Source organism: Elgaria multicarinata, chromosome 6 (assembly GCF_023053635.1).
Source record: "Elgaria multicarinata webbii isolate HBS135686 ecotype San Diego chromosome 6, rElgMul1.1.pri, whole genome shotgun sequence".
Taxonomy (NCBI): Eukaryota; Metazoa; Chordata; class Lepidosauria; order Squamata; family Anguidae; genus Elgaria; species Elgaria multicarinata.
In genome coordinates, this window is record NC_086176.1 from 82,915,717 (window position 1) to 82,929,532 (window position 13,816).

Below are 13,816 nucleotides of genomic sequence, written 5' to 3' on the forward strand. Positions count from 1 at the left end.
GCAAAACCTTGTATTTTGTCTTTCCTGCGGCTGAGCTACTTAGACGAGAAGGTGATAATGGCAGAACAGAGCTCAAACAGTCCTTTTGAAGACCTGTGATCAGTGGCTGATAAGGCAAACATGAGAACTGAGCTGTGGTTCTTTTCTTAATTCCATGCCTGGGGACCACTGGAAGCAAATGCGGAGTTCTCCGTTGCCCTGGAACTCTTCTGCTTCCACAACGTTGCACAACTGACTCAGCCAGATGAGATGGCCTGAAGATGTCAGAGGCATGACATGCCTCTCAATAGTTGGTGGCAACATCTGCGCAAATGTGTTTCACATTTGAGGTTGCCATCAAGTCTGAGGAGTAGGTGGGTTTCCTGCTTCCTAGGCTGCCAGATTGCATTTGGGTGGCCTCCAAAGAATGAGTTTCGTGCAGTTGTGGGGTCGGTGGTGCTGAGAAAAAGGAAAACAATATTGTTACAACACACGCCCTCGTTGCTTGCTTCCGTTTCGGTCTTCCATAGCGGTACTTCCGTGAAGAAACATGTGCAATGGAACTGTGCCTACAGCTGGAAACAGACACATTTGCTGCAAAGGTGGAAACCAGAATTCGTGATTGATTTGCTGCAAGCATCTAGTTGGTTTTCTTTGGGGAAGTCAGTGGAAATAAGCTAACCACCTTATCCCTATGGGCTTTAACAAGGGGTGGGCGGACGGGGACTGGAAGCATGCAGAGCATGGCCAAAGTATACAAGCACCGGGGCCATTTTTTATTGGGGAGAGGCTTTAGATTGAAAACCCCGGCTTGGCTACTTTCACAAGTGATCCATAAATCAAGTTCGTATGTTTGTTTGTGTTTGTTTTTGCATTTTTGCTTTTGTAACTTGAATGTGAAACGGACTGAGGACTGCATGATGTGCCACCACTGGCATTCAGGACTACTATAATAAATATTCCCAGCATACAGTGTCAAACAATGTGAATCGAATTGGGTCAGTAGCTGGAAAGGTAGAACTACTGGCAGTACTGTGGTGGAGCCGGAACTTACAGGGACATAGCGGCAGCACTTACTTATTAGCAGGGATGCCGATGTCGTCTGCCAGCCCCTGAAAGTTGTGTAAATTGCTCAGAAATTTGCACAAATTGCAGAATCCTCTTCCTCCTGCTTCCAAACGCACAAAAATCCTGGAATGTCTGCAAATCTCTGCCCCCGTCTCACTGCAGATCCAGTTAGGTGCTGCAGTGGGAACTGAAACTAAGCCTGGCAGGGGGGCAGGACTAGGAAAACTTGTCCAACTCCACCCTCCAAATGGATTTTCCCAATATCCCTAATTTGGTTACCCAGAAGTTCCATATGCTAGCCACTAGGGGTGTGTACTCCACCCCAAAAATCCAGGGGTCTGACAGACCTCCAAAATCGCAGTGCAGTTAGGGGGTGGTTTTAAAACTGTTGGAAACCCATGATGCAGTTAGAAGATCGTTCGGAGCCCAAAATTGATCCGTAGGTATCTGAAGGTTTTTTAGGTGACTTGAAGGCTCGTTTCATGTTCATGAACAACTAACTGAACACTTCCATATTAGGAAGACGCTGTTGCTAAGGGGTGAGGGAGGGGTAGTTTTGAGATTGACATCTGTGGTTAACCAATAGCCACAGTCTCCTCCCTGTCCCCCCTCCAATCATAGTGATTAGGGGGAGGGATTGCAAATGATATAACCCATTTTCTCCGCCCTGGAACTCATTCATTTGCTAGTTCATGGAGCGAGAAAGAGTCCAAGTTCCACTCCTCATATGTACTTCATCTTCTCTCAAGAGACCTTGCAGAACTTTCAGAAACTAAACTCCTACAAAAATCAAAGTCCCCCATGTGTGTTGACTTAGTACCATATACCATAAGTTTAAATTATGGGAGCTGTGTCTGAACTGGAATGAAAGGAAGGATTTAGGAAAAATGGCTCACATTATGAAAATAATGAAAACGATTCCATGTAAATGAGTTGTCCCAGGAAGTGATGAGACTGGCAGGAAGTGTAGATCCATACAGTCTCACAAGCCAATATTAGGATATGGGAAAGGAACCTTGTGCCAGGGCTGATCTATGTACTGAAAGTATGGACACAACTCAGTCGGGCATAAAGTCAAGAGAAGAAGGGGCGGCAAGAGAAAAGTTTGCCCTTGCTAGTACTAGTATCTCCTGTTTTGAAGACAGGACTCACGTTTATATGCTTTGAAAAAATATATAAAATAAAGGTATTATATTTATGTTTTTTTCTTGTCTAATCTCTCACAGGGAGAGCACCCCCCATTTCACCCCATTAGAGGAAACGGTCAGGGAACGCAGCAGACCTCTATTTTTATAAACTGAAGATGCACAACTGTGAATCAGCAAAGTAAAGGATAAAAGGTCCTGCACAGTTTCGGATGTGTGTGGGGTGGGTGGGGGTGGTTTGAGGGGATTTTTTTAAAAAATCCTAAAAATCAAGGGATGGAGGGATATGCTTCCAACTTAGCAATGCTAAATCCCTACTTAACAACTACCAGGGTGCCAAGTTTCATCTCTTTATCTTTAAAAATGACAGTGGTGTTTTTTTTTTTTAAAAAAAAGTTATTTTAAAACTTCAAACTTAAAAAATATATCTAAAAATCAAGGGATGAAGTTAACTGCTTCAAATTTGGCATGACTAAACCCCTACTTAAGTGCTCTCACAGTGCCAAGTTTCATCTCTTTAACTTTAAAAAGAATAGTGCTGTAAGCATTTGGGTTTCCCATAGGCTATAATAGGCTGGTTTTCTGAAAACGAATGGTTCTCCGATGGGTAATCCAATGGGGCAGAGAGGCAGAGCCACTCCAGAAATCGGAGCGGAGAATCACCTCATCAGAGCACCACTCCAATTTTAGGAGGGAGCAGACCTGCTCTGCACACTCCTATTAGCCACAGCTAGGTGATGGCACACAAGCTGAAGCCGTACTGGAGAGGCTGTGGTCACCAGTTCAAAGCCGAGCATTTCATCTTGGCTGCCACAGCTTGAAGGCATTGCACATAAATGGACTGGCACACTTGGCAAGTGGCCTAAAAGTATTCCATGCACAGATGTGGACTGCCATGGCCCAAAGCAGGTTTGTTTGTTTGTTTGTTTTTGCATCCTCCACAAGGTCTGTAACATTTCAATCAGCTCCCATTTTACTGACTCTTCTTGTCATCGTGTTTGAACAAAATCTGTATAATATGTAGCTCCATCTGTTTCTGCTTTGCTGCTTTGCTTAAGAGTCCTTACCTACAGTGCAGTGGTAAATTTTGAAGTGCAGACATTCAGCATGACAGTCACAGTAGACACACCCACAAGGAGAGTCTGAAAATGCAAGCAGCTGGGTTGATCTACATCTATAACAACACGTTGTTGCTGGGAAAATCCGTTTCCCCCCAGCCATTGCAATGAACGTAGCTAAACTCAGAAGGAACCAGAAAGACTGAGGTGGGCAGCGATGATATCAGAGTCCCGGCTAATAAAAAATGTCACAGTGCTTTACCCCCTATGAGCCCTGGCTCCACTACACCACTGCTTATGTATCTTTCCCTTTTCAAACTACACTGGTGTTCTTTCTATATTCAGTTCTCATTGCCTTCTTCAACTGTTCTTAGACTCTACTGCCTTGTCTTTATTACCTCCTTGTCTTTATTCTTCTTCCACATCAGCCTTACCCAAACAGGTGCCCTCCAGTCGTGTTGGACTCAGGGACATTGTTTAGCATTTAAAACATTCAGGTCCGAGACCCACATGATACACACATACACACACACACACACACACACACACACACACACACACACACACCTGCACATGGCAATTTATATCTATATATGCACATTTAGAAATAATTATTAGGATTTATTTAAATTTCACAAGCGGCAAGGCCAATTAATTTCTCATCCAAATCATCTCAAATACAATATCTTTCCATTAATTTGTACCATGACTCAAAGTTTTGTTCTAAGCTTGATTGCTATGCAGGGGAAAGCATTTTGAGTGGAGGGGGTGGCAATTAAGCTGAGGGGAGAAAAAATCCCATTGGCACAAATGGATACTTAAGCATCTGGGGAATTGTCCCAGGGCCCAGGGATATTCATTTGGGCCCAGGCCTAGCAATGCTCCTGGTTGGATTATAGATCCCATTATCTTCAGCAAGAATGGCCTATGGCTGGGTCAGCTCAAAGTCCCTCCCTAGCCATTCTCAGTCAATTGTCTCATTTAGCAAGCGAAGGGAGTTTTATGAATGGACTTTAATTTTAGTAGCCAAGCAGTAGCACACATCTGTGCTGGTCTGGGTTTGGTTGCAAGTTTTTGTGGTTGTTTTTGCAAGCTTTGGCTGTAATTTGCACGAATCCTTCCTAATCTTCAATCTACCAGATGTTGATACTGCCCGCAAACATTTTACCTGCTTGTTTTATTGCTAGAGGAAACACACACTGTACATTAGCTTCGGGCTGTTGTTGTTGTAACATGCAAAGAAGGTCAGTTTCATTTTGCCACATCCGAGGAACTCATCTTGCCTCCCACTAAAAATAGCAGGTTTGCCCGTAAGCCTTTGCTGGGGTGTGATAAGGGCATCTCCCATGTCAGCTTTTTTAGTGGCACGCAATGAGATGTTTGATGTCCTTAGATAGCCCGAAACACCAGGAGGCTTTTACAAATGAAATCACATGGCATTTCATCATAACAGATGCACTAGGATTCCGTGGCTGGGAAAACACACACACACACACACACACACGTAAGACATAGATTTGCTCAGTTCCTGAGCAAATTTCAAATGGGCAGATGTGACAATTTGATTTTTACCTAGAAAACCATTTTTGCCCTTCATTTTTTAAAGAGTCCATTTACAAAATCTATGCTGACAGTTAAAATATTACTCCCCTTAATCAGAATATGTATAGATAAACAACATAATTGTAAAGTCACATTTTATTAAAGTTTGGAGGACCAGACATGATATATAAACACTAACTGTTTTGCATTATTGTGATTTATTAGTATATGAATTGGGTAGAATGATTTGGAGAACTTCAAATATTATATTTATACTATTGAATATATAGTTGTAAATCAAAATACTTTGGCCTAATCTACACCAAGCAGGATATAGCACTATGAAAGCGGTATGAAAGTGGTATATAAAAGGCAGGAGCCACACCAAGCAGGATATAATGGTATGAAAGCGGTATATAGTATGTGTTAATGGGCCCCAACAGTTGTCAGTGTACTTCAATACTGCTATAGAGCAGTAGTGTGGCTCCTGCCTTTTATATACCACTTTCATACCGCTTTCATAGTGCTGTATCCTGCTTGGTGTAGATTAGGCCTTTTAATGAGTTGGATATGGACTAAGTTGGTCACCCTTCATTCTCATTGGAATCAATGGGACAAATTAGTCATAACTAACTCAAGACCCATTGATTTCAATGGGACTAAAGCATGACTTCAGTGCAATCCTGTACATGTCTACTCAGAAATAAGCCCCACTGAATTCAATGGACCTTACTCCCAAATAAGTGTATAGCAAGGGTGCAGAACCTCTGGCCCTCCTGCCGTCCCAATCCAGGCCTCTGAACAGAGCCAGCATCAAGGGTAGGCATTCTTGAGCATCTGCCAAGGGCCCACACCCTAGTTGGGGGCCATTGATGAGAGCCCGTTGGATTTGCTCTTCTTTTTCTTCACCATGGTAACCTGGCTGATTACCATGGCCTACATGATGGTGAGAAGGATGTAGTGGTGAGAAGGAGGAGCAGATGCTGCTGCTGCCTGCTTGCTCGCTGGTTCTCGGCCTGTCAAAGAAGTGGTAGCAATCATGAGGAAGAGTGACAGCAGCTGGTGAGAAGTTAAAGTCACTGAGGGAAGAGGCCCGTTGAAGGGGTCTTGCCCAAGGAGCTGGCATGGCCTCTAGAGTTCCCCAGAGGCCCACCCCACTTCCTTCCCCACCCCCCACTGAAAGATTGATATTATTATTATTATTATTATTATTATTATTATTATTATTATTTACATTTGTATACCGCCCCATAGCCGAGGCTCTCTGGGCAGTTTACATAGGATAAAAACACTTAAAACAATATACAAAAATTTAAAATTACAAAAACATACAATTTTAAATTTAAGCTAATTACATATTGCTAAATGCCAGGGGGAAGAGAAAAGTCTTGACCTGGCACCTAACCACAAATTATGCAGTCAAGTTTCCCGCATTTGGAGAAATTGCTGGGGTCAGCACACCTGAAGTGCAATGGATAAGCCTCACCCTGGGAAAACCTCCTTTGTGATCAAGGTGTCTCCCCTGCCACGTAAATTTTTCAGGTTTTGTGCAGTTTCTCCTCCCCCCTCCCCCTGGTTCTAAATGGTTGGAACGCTTCTGCTGAGGGTTAGTGGCAATAAGAGCTTTGAGCTCAACTCTGCTGGTATTTTTAGTAATTTGGGCCCTTCCTCTATTGCTGACCCTGAGAGTTTCTCCAGAAGAAGTTCAGCTTTCCTGGCCTAATAAGATTGTAGCCTAAGTCTGTTCTATGGTGTTTTTAATGTATGATCTTATATAGATGATAAAGAAATAAATATTGTATATGTCTTTTAAAAAAAGAAGTAAAGCCAGTGTATTGCTGTTTAGGGGGCAGGGGGAACCTTTACAATACAAACATTGGGGGAGGATTAGATTTGACCGTGACCCTTTCTTTTCCCTTGTTAACAAACACTAGATGCATATATTCTGTGCACTGAGCAACGCCTTTGTGTTTCAGAGCTGTTCTGAAAATAAAGGCTGAAATGCTCAGCGTTCCATGAGCTTCTTTCCATGCTCTCTGAATGACCTCTGGTGTCGCCTGGGTCATTACACGCAATATACTAATGCATCCAACAAATAATTTCCTACCCCGGCTGTTCCAGAGTTGCCAGAGATCTAGCACACTTGATTACTCCAGCGGCTGGTGGTTGGTGTATAAATAAGCTGCATTGCTCCAGATCCTCAAAATCCGAAGATAAAATGGGCAGACCTTGCTTGCTTGCTCGCTCTTTGTAAAAATGAGCACAGAATGGTATCCTTAGGTCAGAGTCTTTCTCCCAGAGGGATTTGTATTTGATCTGCCTTCCTCCTACTGTGGATCGGGGAACAATCTTTTTGAATGACTAAGGAAGAATATTTCAGCTGGCAAAAGGGCATAGAGATACTTTTATGAGACTTGAACACAATAGACTGCATTTACAGCACAATCGTATCTGTGTCTATTCAGAAGTAATTCCCATTGAATTCAGTAGAGCTTGGTCCCAGATCATTGTGGATAGAATTGCAGTTTACTTATTTTGGGCAGTATCCAATGCTATCCCAGCTCATCCACTTCATGACTGGGTGCACGCAGCATAACAACCCATATTCAAGGTTGAGTATGGTTGAGTCGCTGAACCATGTCGCTGAACCATGAGTTTTTGCTGAAACATGGGTTCTTATGGGGGGGGGGGGTTTGCCACGACACAGGCTCTGAACACCAGACCTCACGTCTGCCACCACTTATTATGGGGCGACACAGGCTCTGAACACCAGACCCGGCTGAGGCTACTCCTTGCTCAAGCAAAGCACCACCGCTTGATACGCCCGAGGCAAGGGATAAAGCCCACCTTCCTCCAAACTATGTGGAGAAAGGGGTTTAAAATGGAGAAGGATTTTAATATATATAATAATGCGCTGTGAGTTATATCTGCTTAGGTGAATGATTGTCAGAGTGGGTGCTGAATGTGTAAACTTAAGATGATAAACGCCAAACAGACACATGGGATTTTTGTGGTAGTTTTAAAACAAACAATCAAAATTTATTTTTAAAAGTTCATAAGCTTTGTTTCAAATAACAACATTTAAAAACCTTTTTGAAACCTTTCATACAATCCGGTCACTCATTCACATTCGCGCTTTCCTTTTTCTCACACAATCACTCTTGAACTTTCTTTATTATCAGTATTGATTAATATATTTCCACTACGTGCACACCACACCCTAAAGACACCACTCACTACACTGACCCTCAAATTTCCCAGAACTTAAGTACCATAAATACAGAGAGCACTTCAGACTCTAAGAGTACCTAACAAGTCTCCCTGAAAAGCTTTCCTGAAAAGAATTCTCCTGAAAAGAACTCTCAATCCCCTCAGTCATTCCCTTATATATTACTCCTCCCCCCTCCCAAGACATTCTAACTCCTCCCACTCAGGCCAACATTCTAAAAACCACAGACTTACAAACTGCAGACAAACATTTGGAATTGACTTGTGGGGTGTAACGCCACAGGGTTTCCTATTCAAAACAGCTCCCAAAGGATAAAAGATAGGTTTTCACTGACTGAAAATGGAAGTAATTAAAATCTACCAATACACACACACACACACACACACACACACACACACACTAACACAGCAGCATTCTAATCAAACATCCTTAAAAGCAGCAGATCACTACACATTCAAAGCCCGTTTAAAGTAGTAGTTGTTTTTTCTAAACCTACATGAATGTGGGAAGAGGGGGAGCTTGAAGAGTGCTCCTTGGGAGGGCATGCCAAAGCTTGGGTACCACCATCGAGAAGGTCTTGACCCTCTACCCTCTTCTGTCCGAATCCGTCCATCCTTCTCTCCAGCCCCGTTCGCAATATTAAGAACATAAGAACATAATTCTGTGACTGTCCTTTCATTGGCCCAGCACTACTCACAGGAGTAAGCATTATTACACGTGCCTACACACATTGTGTCACATGTTACAGTACATGCAAAGTGGGGGCATATGCATTAACCTCCCCTTTGCCCCCTCCCCCTCCCTTCCCCCTTCTTGAGTTGCCCAAAGCTCAAACTTTGAACTTTTTCGAAATTTCTGCACGTCTACACTGCTCAAGCTTCAAGTTTTTGTTTCGTTTTTTTAAAGAGCAAAATCTGTCTGGTAGAGTTCTAGTAATAAGCCTTATGCTAACATATTCTTATATAAGAATACTATCAATTCCTGACATCTGGTGAATGTCAACATTCTCGTGCCATATGATTGAAACTCAGGCACCAGCCAGTGAATGTTGACACTTACCTAAATGAGATTGTCAGCATTCACTGGCATTCGCTCAGATGGCAAACGCCCACGCAGAACACGGCATTGATCACTTTGCTCTTTAGCTGGCAAAGAACCACGGCAGGCTGTTGTTCCCAACGATGTTGCTTGTTTTGGCTTCTGGATGGATTCCAGGACTCAAACAGAATGTAAGAAATGGTTTCTCAGCAAGTAATTTGCTTCCTTTACTGATAATAGCTTGGACATTCTGCCAAGTTCTGCCCATTAAGAGTAGGACTTATTCCAGACGCTGCCAGGATTCTGGCAGAACTAAGTGAGGTGTGTACCGGGAAGGGGGCGGAGCCCTTTCTCATAAGGCTTTGGGTACATTCTGCTTGTGGCAAGAGGGAGAGAAAGAAGCATGGATGAGACCAAAGGGAGGAGAGGGAGAACCCTCAGCTCCTGCCAAGGCAATAATATCGCACCTTCAGATTCCAGGAAGTGGCTCCCACTTTTGCAGCTGCAGTTCAAGATTCCCTCCTCTTACTGCCCCAGGAATCTGCCTCCAAGGTTGATATATCCCGTAACCCCTGCCTCTCCAGGACAATTCAATCATGAATGTTGAAGGACTGGGATTTAAATGTGCCTCTGTAACAGGATAGTTATTGCAGATTGAATGATGAGTAAAAGGATGTGATCTTGGACGTGGGTCGTTATGATTATTTATTGCATTTGTGTTCCGCCCAATAGCTGAAGCTCTCTGGGCAGTTTACAATGCAAACTTAACCCTCACTTCCTTCTATCTCAGAGATGGGGAACATTTTCTCTGTTGAGGGACACATTTCCTTGGGGAATGTATCGGGCCACATTCAGTGGTGAGTAGAGCCAACCCCCTTTTCTCCCCCTCTCTTCTTTTCCTTGCCTGCTCAATGAGTTGTCAGGGAAGGAACAAGTCTTCTGAAATCAGGCCAAGGACTGCATGCAACTTGAGGCCCACAGGTGGCTCACACCTACTACCTTTTTATCTTCACATCAGCACTGCCTCTTTTTCTCTATCTGCATTGGAAATATTATGTCAAGGAGCTTTTCTACATGGGTCTGTTAATCAGTTGCTAATCTGATGTATATACTTTCAGTTTCATCACAGAATTGAGATCCAAGCACCACACAGGAGCATTTCCTTTCCTGCTTTTCTGCTATATAACCTCTAGGTGGCACTGTGGTATAATGGAATAGTGTAAATACACAAGGGGAAATCCCACTTTTTTTTTGCTTTCACTATTTAATGGTGCATTTCCCCTGCTCTAAAAAAAAGTGCTAGTTAGATACATAAGTGAAACTGGAAAGTCACGATGTTGTCTAAAGAACCTGTAAAAAGTGACTAGGGAATGACTAAAGAATAATAAATGCCTTGTGTACAAAAGCCTAAGGATTCTCTTACACGTATACTGACTTGTGCTGACTAGATCACTTACTTGAATCATCTTGATTGTTTTACTGAGCCATTTCTTGGAGCGCCTTCCATGTTTTTTATTACGTATGCCTAACTAAGAGTTTCATCTCTAAAGTGACACATAAATTGAAATAACAATAACAACAATAATTATTATTTAATAATAAATAAAATTTGATATTTATGGTAGTATTTATTTTGCCAGGGATCATGAACCTTTTAAAAACCTGCATAGCAGGAAGAAATTCAACAGGTGAACCTTTCCATTCTGGTGGGGAAAGTTTCTCCTGTTGAATTCCAGTGATGCATCAGTTAAAAGTTAAACTTTCCACTTGCACAAGACATATGCCAAGTATACAGGCCAGGAAGGATCCCTAATTTGTCCATAAAGTCTTGCAGTTTAGTAGTACATACTATAGATACTACACAGACTCTCTCTCTCTCTCAACCCTCAATAGAGTAGAATCTCAACTCGTAATTCATTCTAAGGGAGATGGGAGAAGCTAGAGCCAAGAGCAGTCTTTCTTTGCAGAAGGACCCAAGTTCCATCCGTGGCAACTCCAGTTAAGAGGATTTCAGGTGGCAGGTGATGGGGAATCCCATTGCCAGCCAAAGTAGGTAGTACTGAAGTACTGACTGAGGTAGATGGGCCAAAGAGCTGGCTCAGAATAAAGTACAATGGCTTTATACTTTCATAATTTTGCTACATGCTGCATATTGATTTGCGTGTAAATCTTATTTCGGGTGCTTTCAAACTTGGAGCCCCCAGTGTTAACCAACGTGCTTTCTAGCACAAAGAATTGGGAAGCACTGTGCAGCAATTCCATCTTCTTCTCTTTTTCTTAACAACTTTTTTGCAGGAAGGTAAAAGAAGGAAGAAGAATTGGGAAAGTACGAGAGGGCTATGAATGGAAGACAACAACGTCTGGACCTCTTCTAATTCGGGTGGTAGTGAACGACAATATTGTATTTTGTATTTCTGTTTTTAGATTGTTGTTTGTTTTTATGCTCTTTATGGTTAATTTTTGTGAACTGCCCAGAAAGCTTTGGCTATTGGGCTGTATAATAAATAAATAAATAAATAAATAAATAAATAAATAAATAAAATAAGCAGTGGAGGCTGGTGACTCCTACTTCAGTGGGGCCGTGAATGCTCTAAAGGAGCTGTCCAAAGTGGTTCTGATTGAAACGCATATAGAACACATTCACAGCCCCACTGAAATAGGAGGCACTAGCTTCCACTGATGCTAAGCGTCCTGTATCCTCCCCAACAGGGAAGGCATGGGGCAAACAAACATATCCCACACCTCCGCCCGATGTGGTGGCTTTGCTGCACATGAAGCCACAGGTGATATTTAGCTCCCACCCAAATACACTTCCCACCCCAATTTAAACCTGTCCTGCCTGTATGAAGTGGTCCCAGGTAGAGGTTACGAAGAAAGCAAGGACCAGCTGCATGCTCTGCGTTTAACATAGTGTGTAGTTTAGCCCTCAAAAGACTGGACTACAATCAGGAAGTGCCCAACTCAAATATTCCTTCTGGCATGAACTCAGTAGGTAACCTTTGTCAAGCCGCTCTGTCTTAGCCTGCATCTGCTCACCTGCAAAATGGGGAATCATAGTACTGACTTAAGTTACAGGTTTGTTGTAATGATAACAACAAGATGATGCCTCTGAGATACTTTAATCACTTGAAAATATTACGTTTGGATGAGTGAGAGAAAAAGAATGGGAGTCAGGATATTCTCCACATTTTGGGCTTTTCTACATGAGGCTGTTAATCTGCTGCATCAACCTTTCTGTTTTATTGCAGAATTGCGATATGAGCACTACATGAGGAATGTTTCCTTTCCTGCTTTTATGCTGCATAACTTCTATGGGGCACCATAGAATAGTGGAATAGTGCAAATACAACAAGAGGAAATCACTCTTTCTTTTGCTTTCACAAATAATACTGCATGTTCCCTGCTCTAAAAAAAAAAAAAAAAAAAAAAAAAACCCTCATAGAAAGTGCTGTTTACAAACAGAAGTGAAACTGGAAGGTCATGACATCATCTGAAGGACTTGTAAACAACCATGAATATGGAATGATGAGCACACAAGAAATGCCTTGCATAGAAAAGATCTCTATCCTTCCTAGATATTGCAGCAGCAGTTGTTTTGCAGTGAAGTCCAGGGCCTTCTGACTGACTCCATTATGTCTCCCGGGTGGAAAGCCTTCTCGCTTGGAGAATGCACAGCATCGTCCCTTCCGAAAAGACCACACTGGGAGCCCACCCCAAATCTGTTGTCTGATGTAGCCCGAAGGGACAATCCTTCTTGCTGTAAGTGCTACAGCAACAAGAGCCCAGCAGCTTCTCCTCAGAGCAATGACTCCCATGCAGCGTGTTGTGGAATAGATTGTACACTTAATCAAAGACACATTTTTGTAACCTCAAGTTATAACCAACACATGGCAAAAGATCATTATTTTAAGACTTTCAAGCTGAACCGGTTTGACAGTGGGAGGCGAATCTCTCAGAATCTGGCAACATTTTTCATGTGCGGGTCGACTTTAACAAGTGTAGAAAAGAAATAAACCGAGACAGCAAAACGCAGAGTTATGTCAATGCTGTAAGGAACCCCAAGAGGCTGTCCAGGTGCCCTTTTTCAAAATTTATGCCCTCAAGCTCAAAGGAGGGTTGATTTATATGCTGAAGATGGAGTTTACTTTGCTCCTCCCCAAATCCTACTTAATCACCCCTGTCCCAGATGAGCCCCGATAAATACTATGGGAGATCAGAGGAACACCCCTCCTGCCCCGCTTCTCCCTTATGTCAGGCCACACGAAGGACAACTTTTATGTTGCGGTATTAGTAGGGACTTGCATTTTTCATGCTGAAACTTTAGCTATTAGTTGTTTCTTTACTTGTTTAATTTAAATATTTATCAGCCACCATTCTGGACCAAATCAACCTAGCTTGCCAATAGAATGCAAACACAAAAATAAAAATATAACATTATAATATAACATTATAATAAAAATTAAAATACAACAGGAGCAATAGATTAAAACATAGTTTGGCCATGCTAAAAAACATTTTCAGACCCACAGAATTAAGTCATCAGATGTAAAGCCCGGGCAGGTTCATATGGGTACAGGCAGTACTTCAAATAACCTGGCCCCAAATAATTTAGGGCTTGAAAGGCCAAAACCATCACTTCTAATAGGGCCAAGAAATGCATTGGTAACCAGTGTAAATGATTCAGAATCGGTTGAAAAACTGTAAACCTGGTCCTTCGGTGGGAGTGCAACCCCATCCAGACCTGGTTGCACCTCTCT

The 13,816-nt window shown here is 42.5% G+C and overlaps 1 protein-coding gene and 1 non-coding gene across 2 annotated transcripts in view; one reads left to right on the forward strand and one right to left on the reverse strand.

Annotated features, from left to right (window-relative positions):
• The window catches only part of TMEM171 (transmembrane protein 171), a 55,886-nt gene that overhangs the window by 35,593 nt on the left and 6,477 nt on the right, over window positions 1–13,816 (forward strand). The window lies entirely within an intron of this gene.
• LOC134400968 (U1 spliceosomal RNA) lies at window positions 6,168–6,329 on the reverse strand. The gene has a single exon (XR_010025608.1). It is a non-coding gene; the product is annotated as a U1 spliceosomal RNA (small nuclear RNA).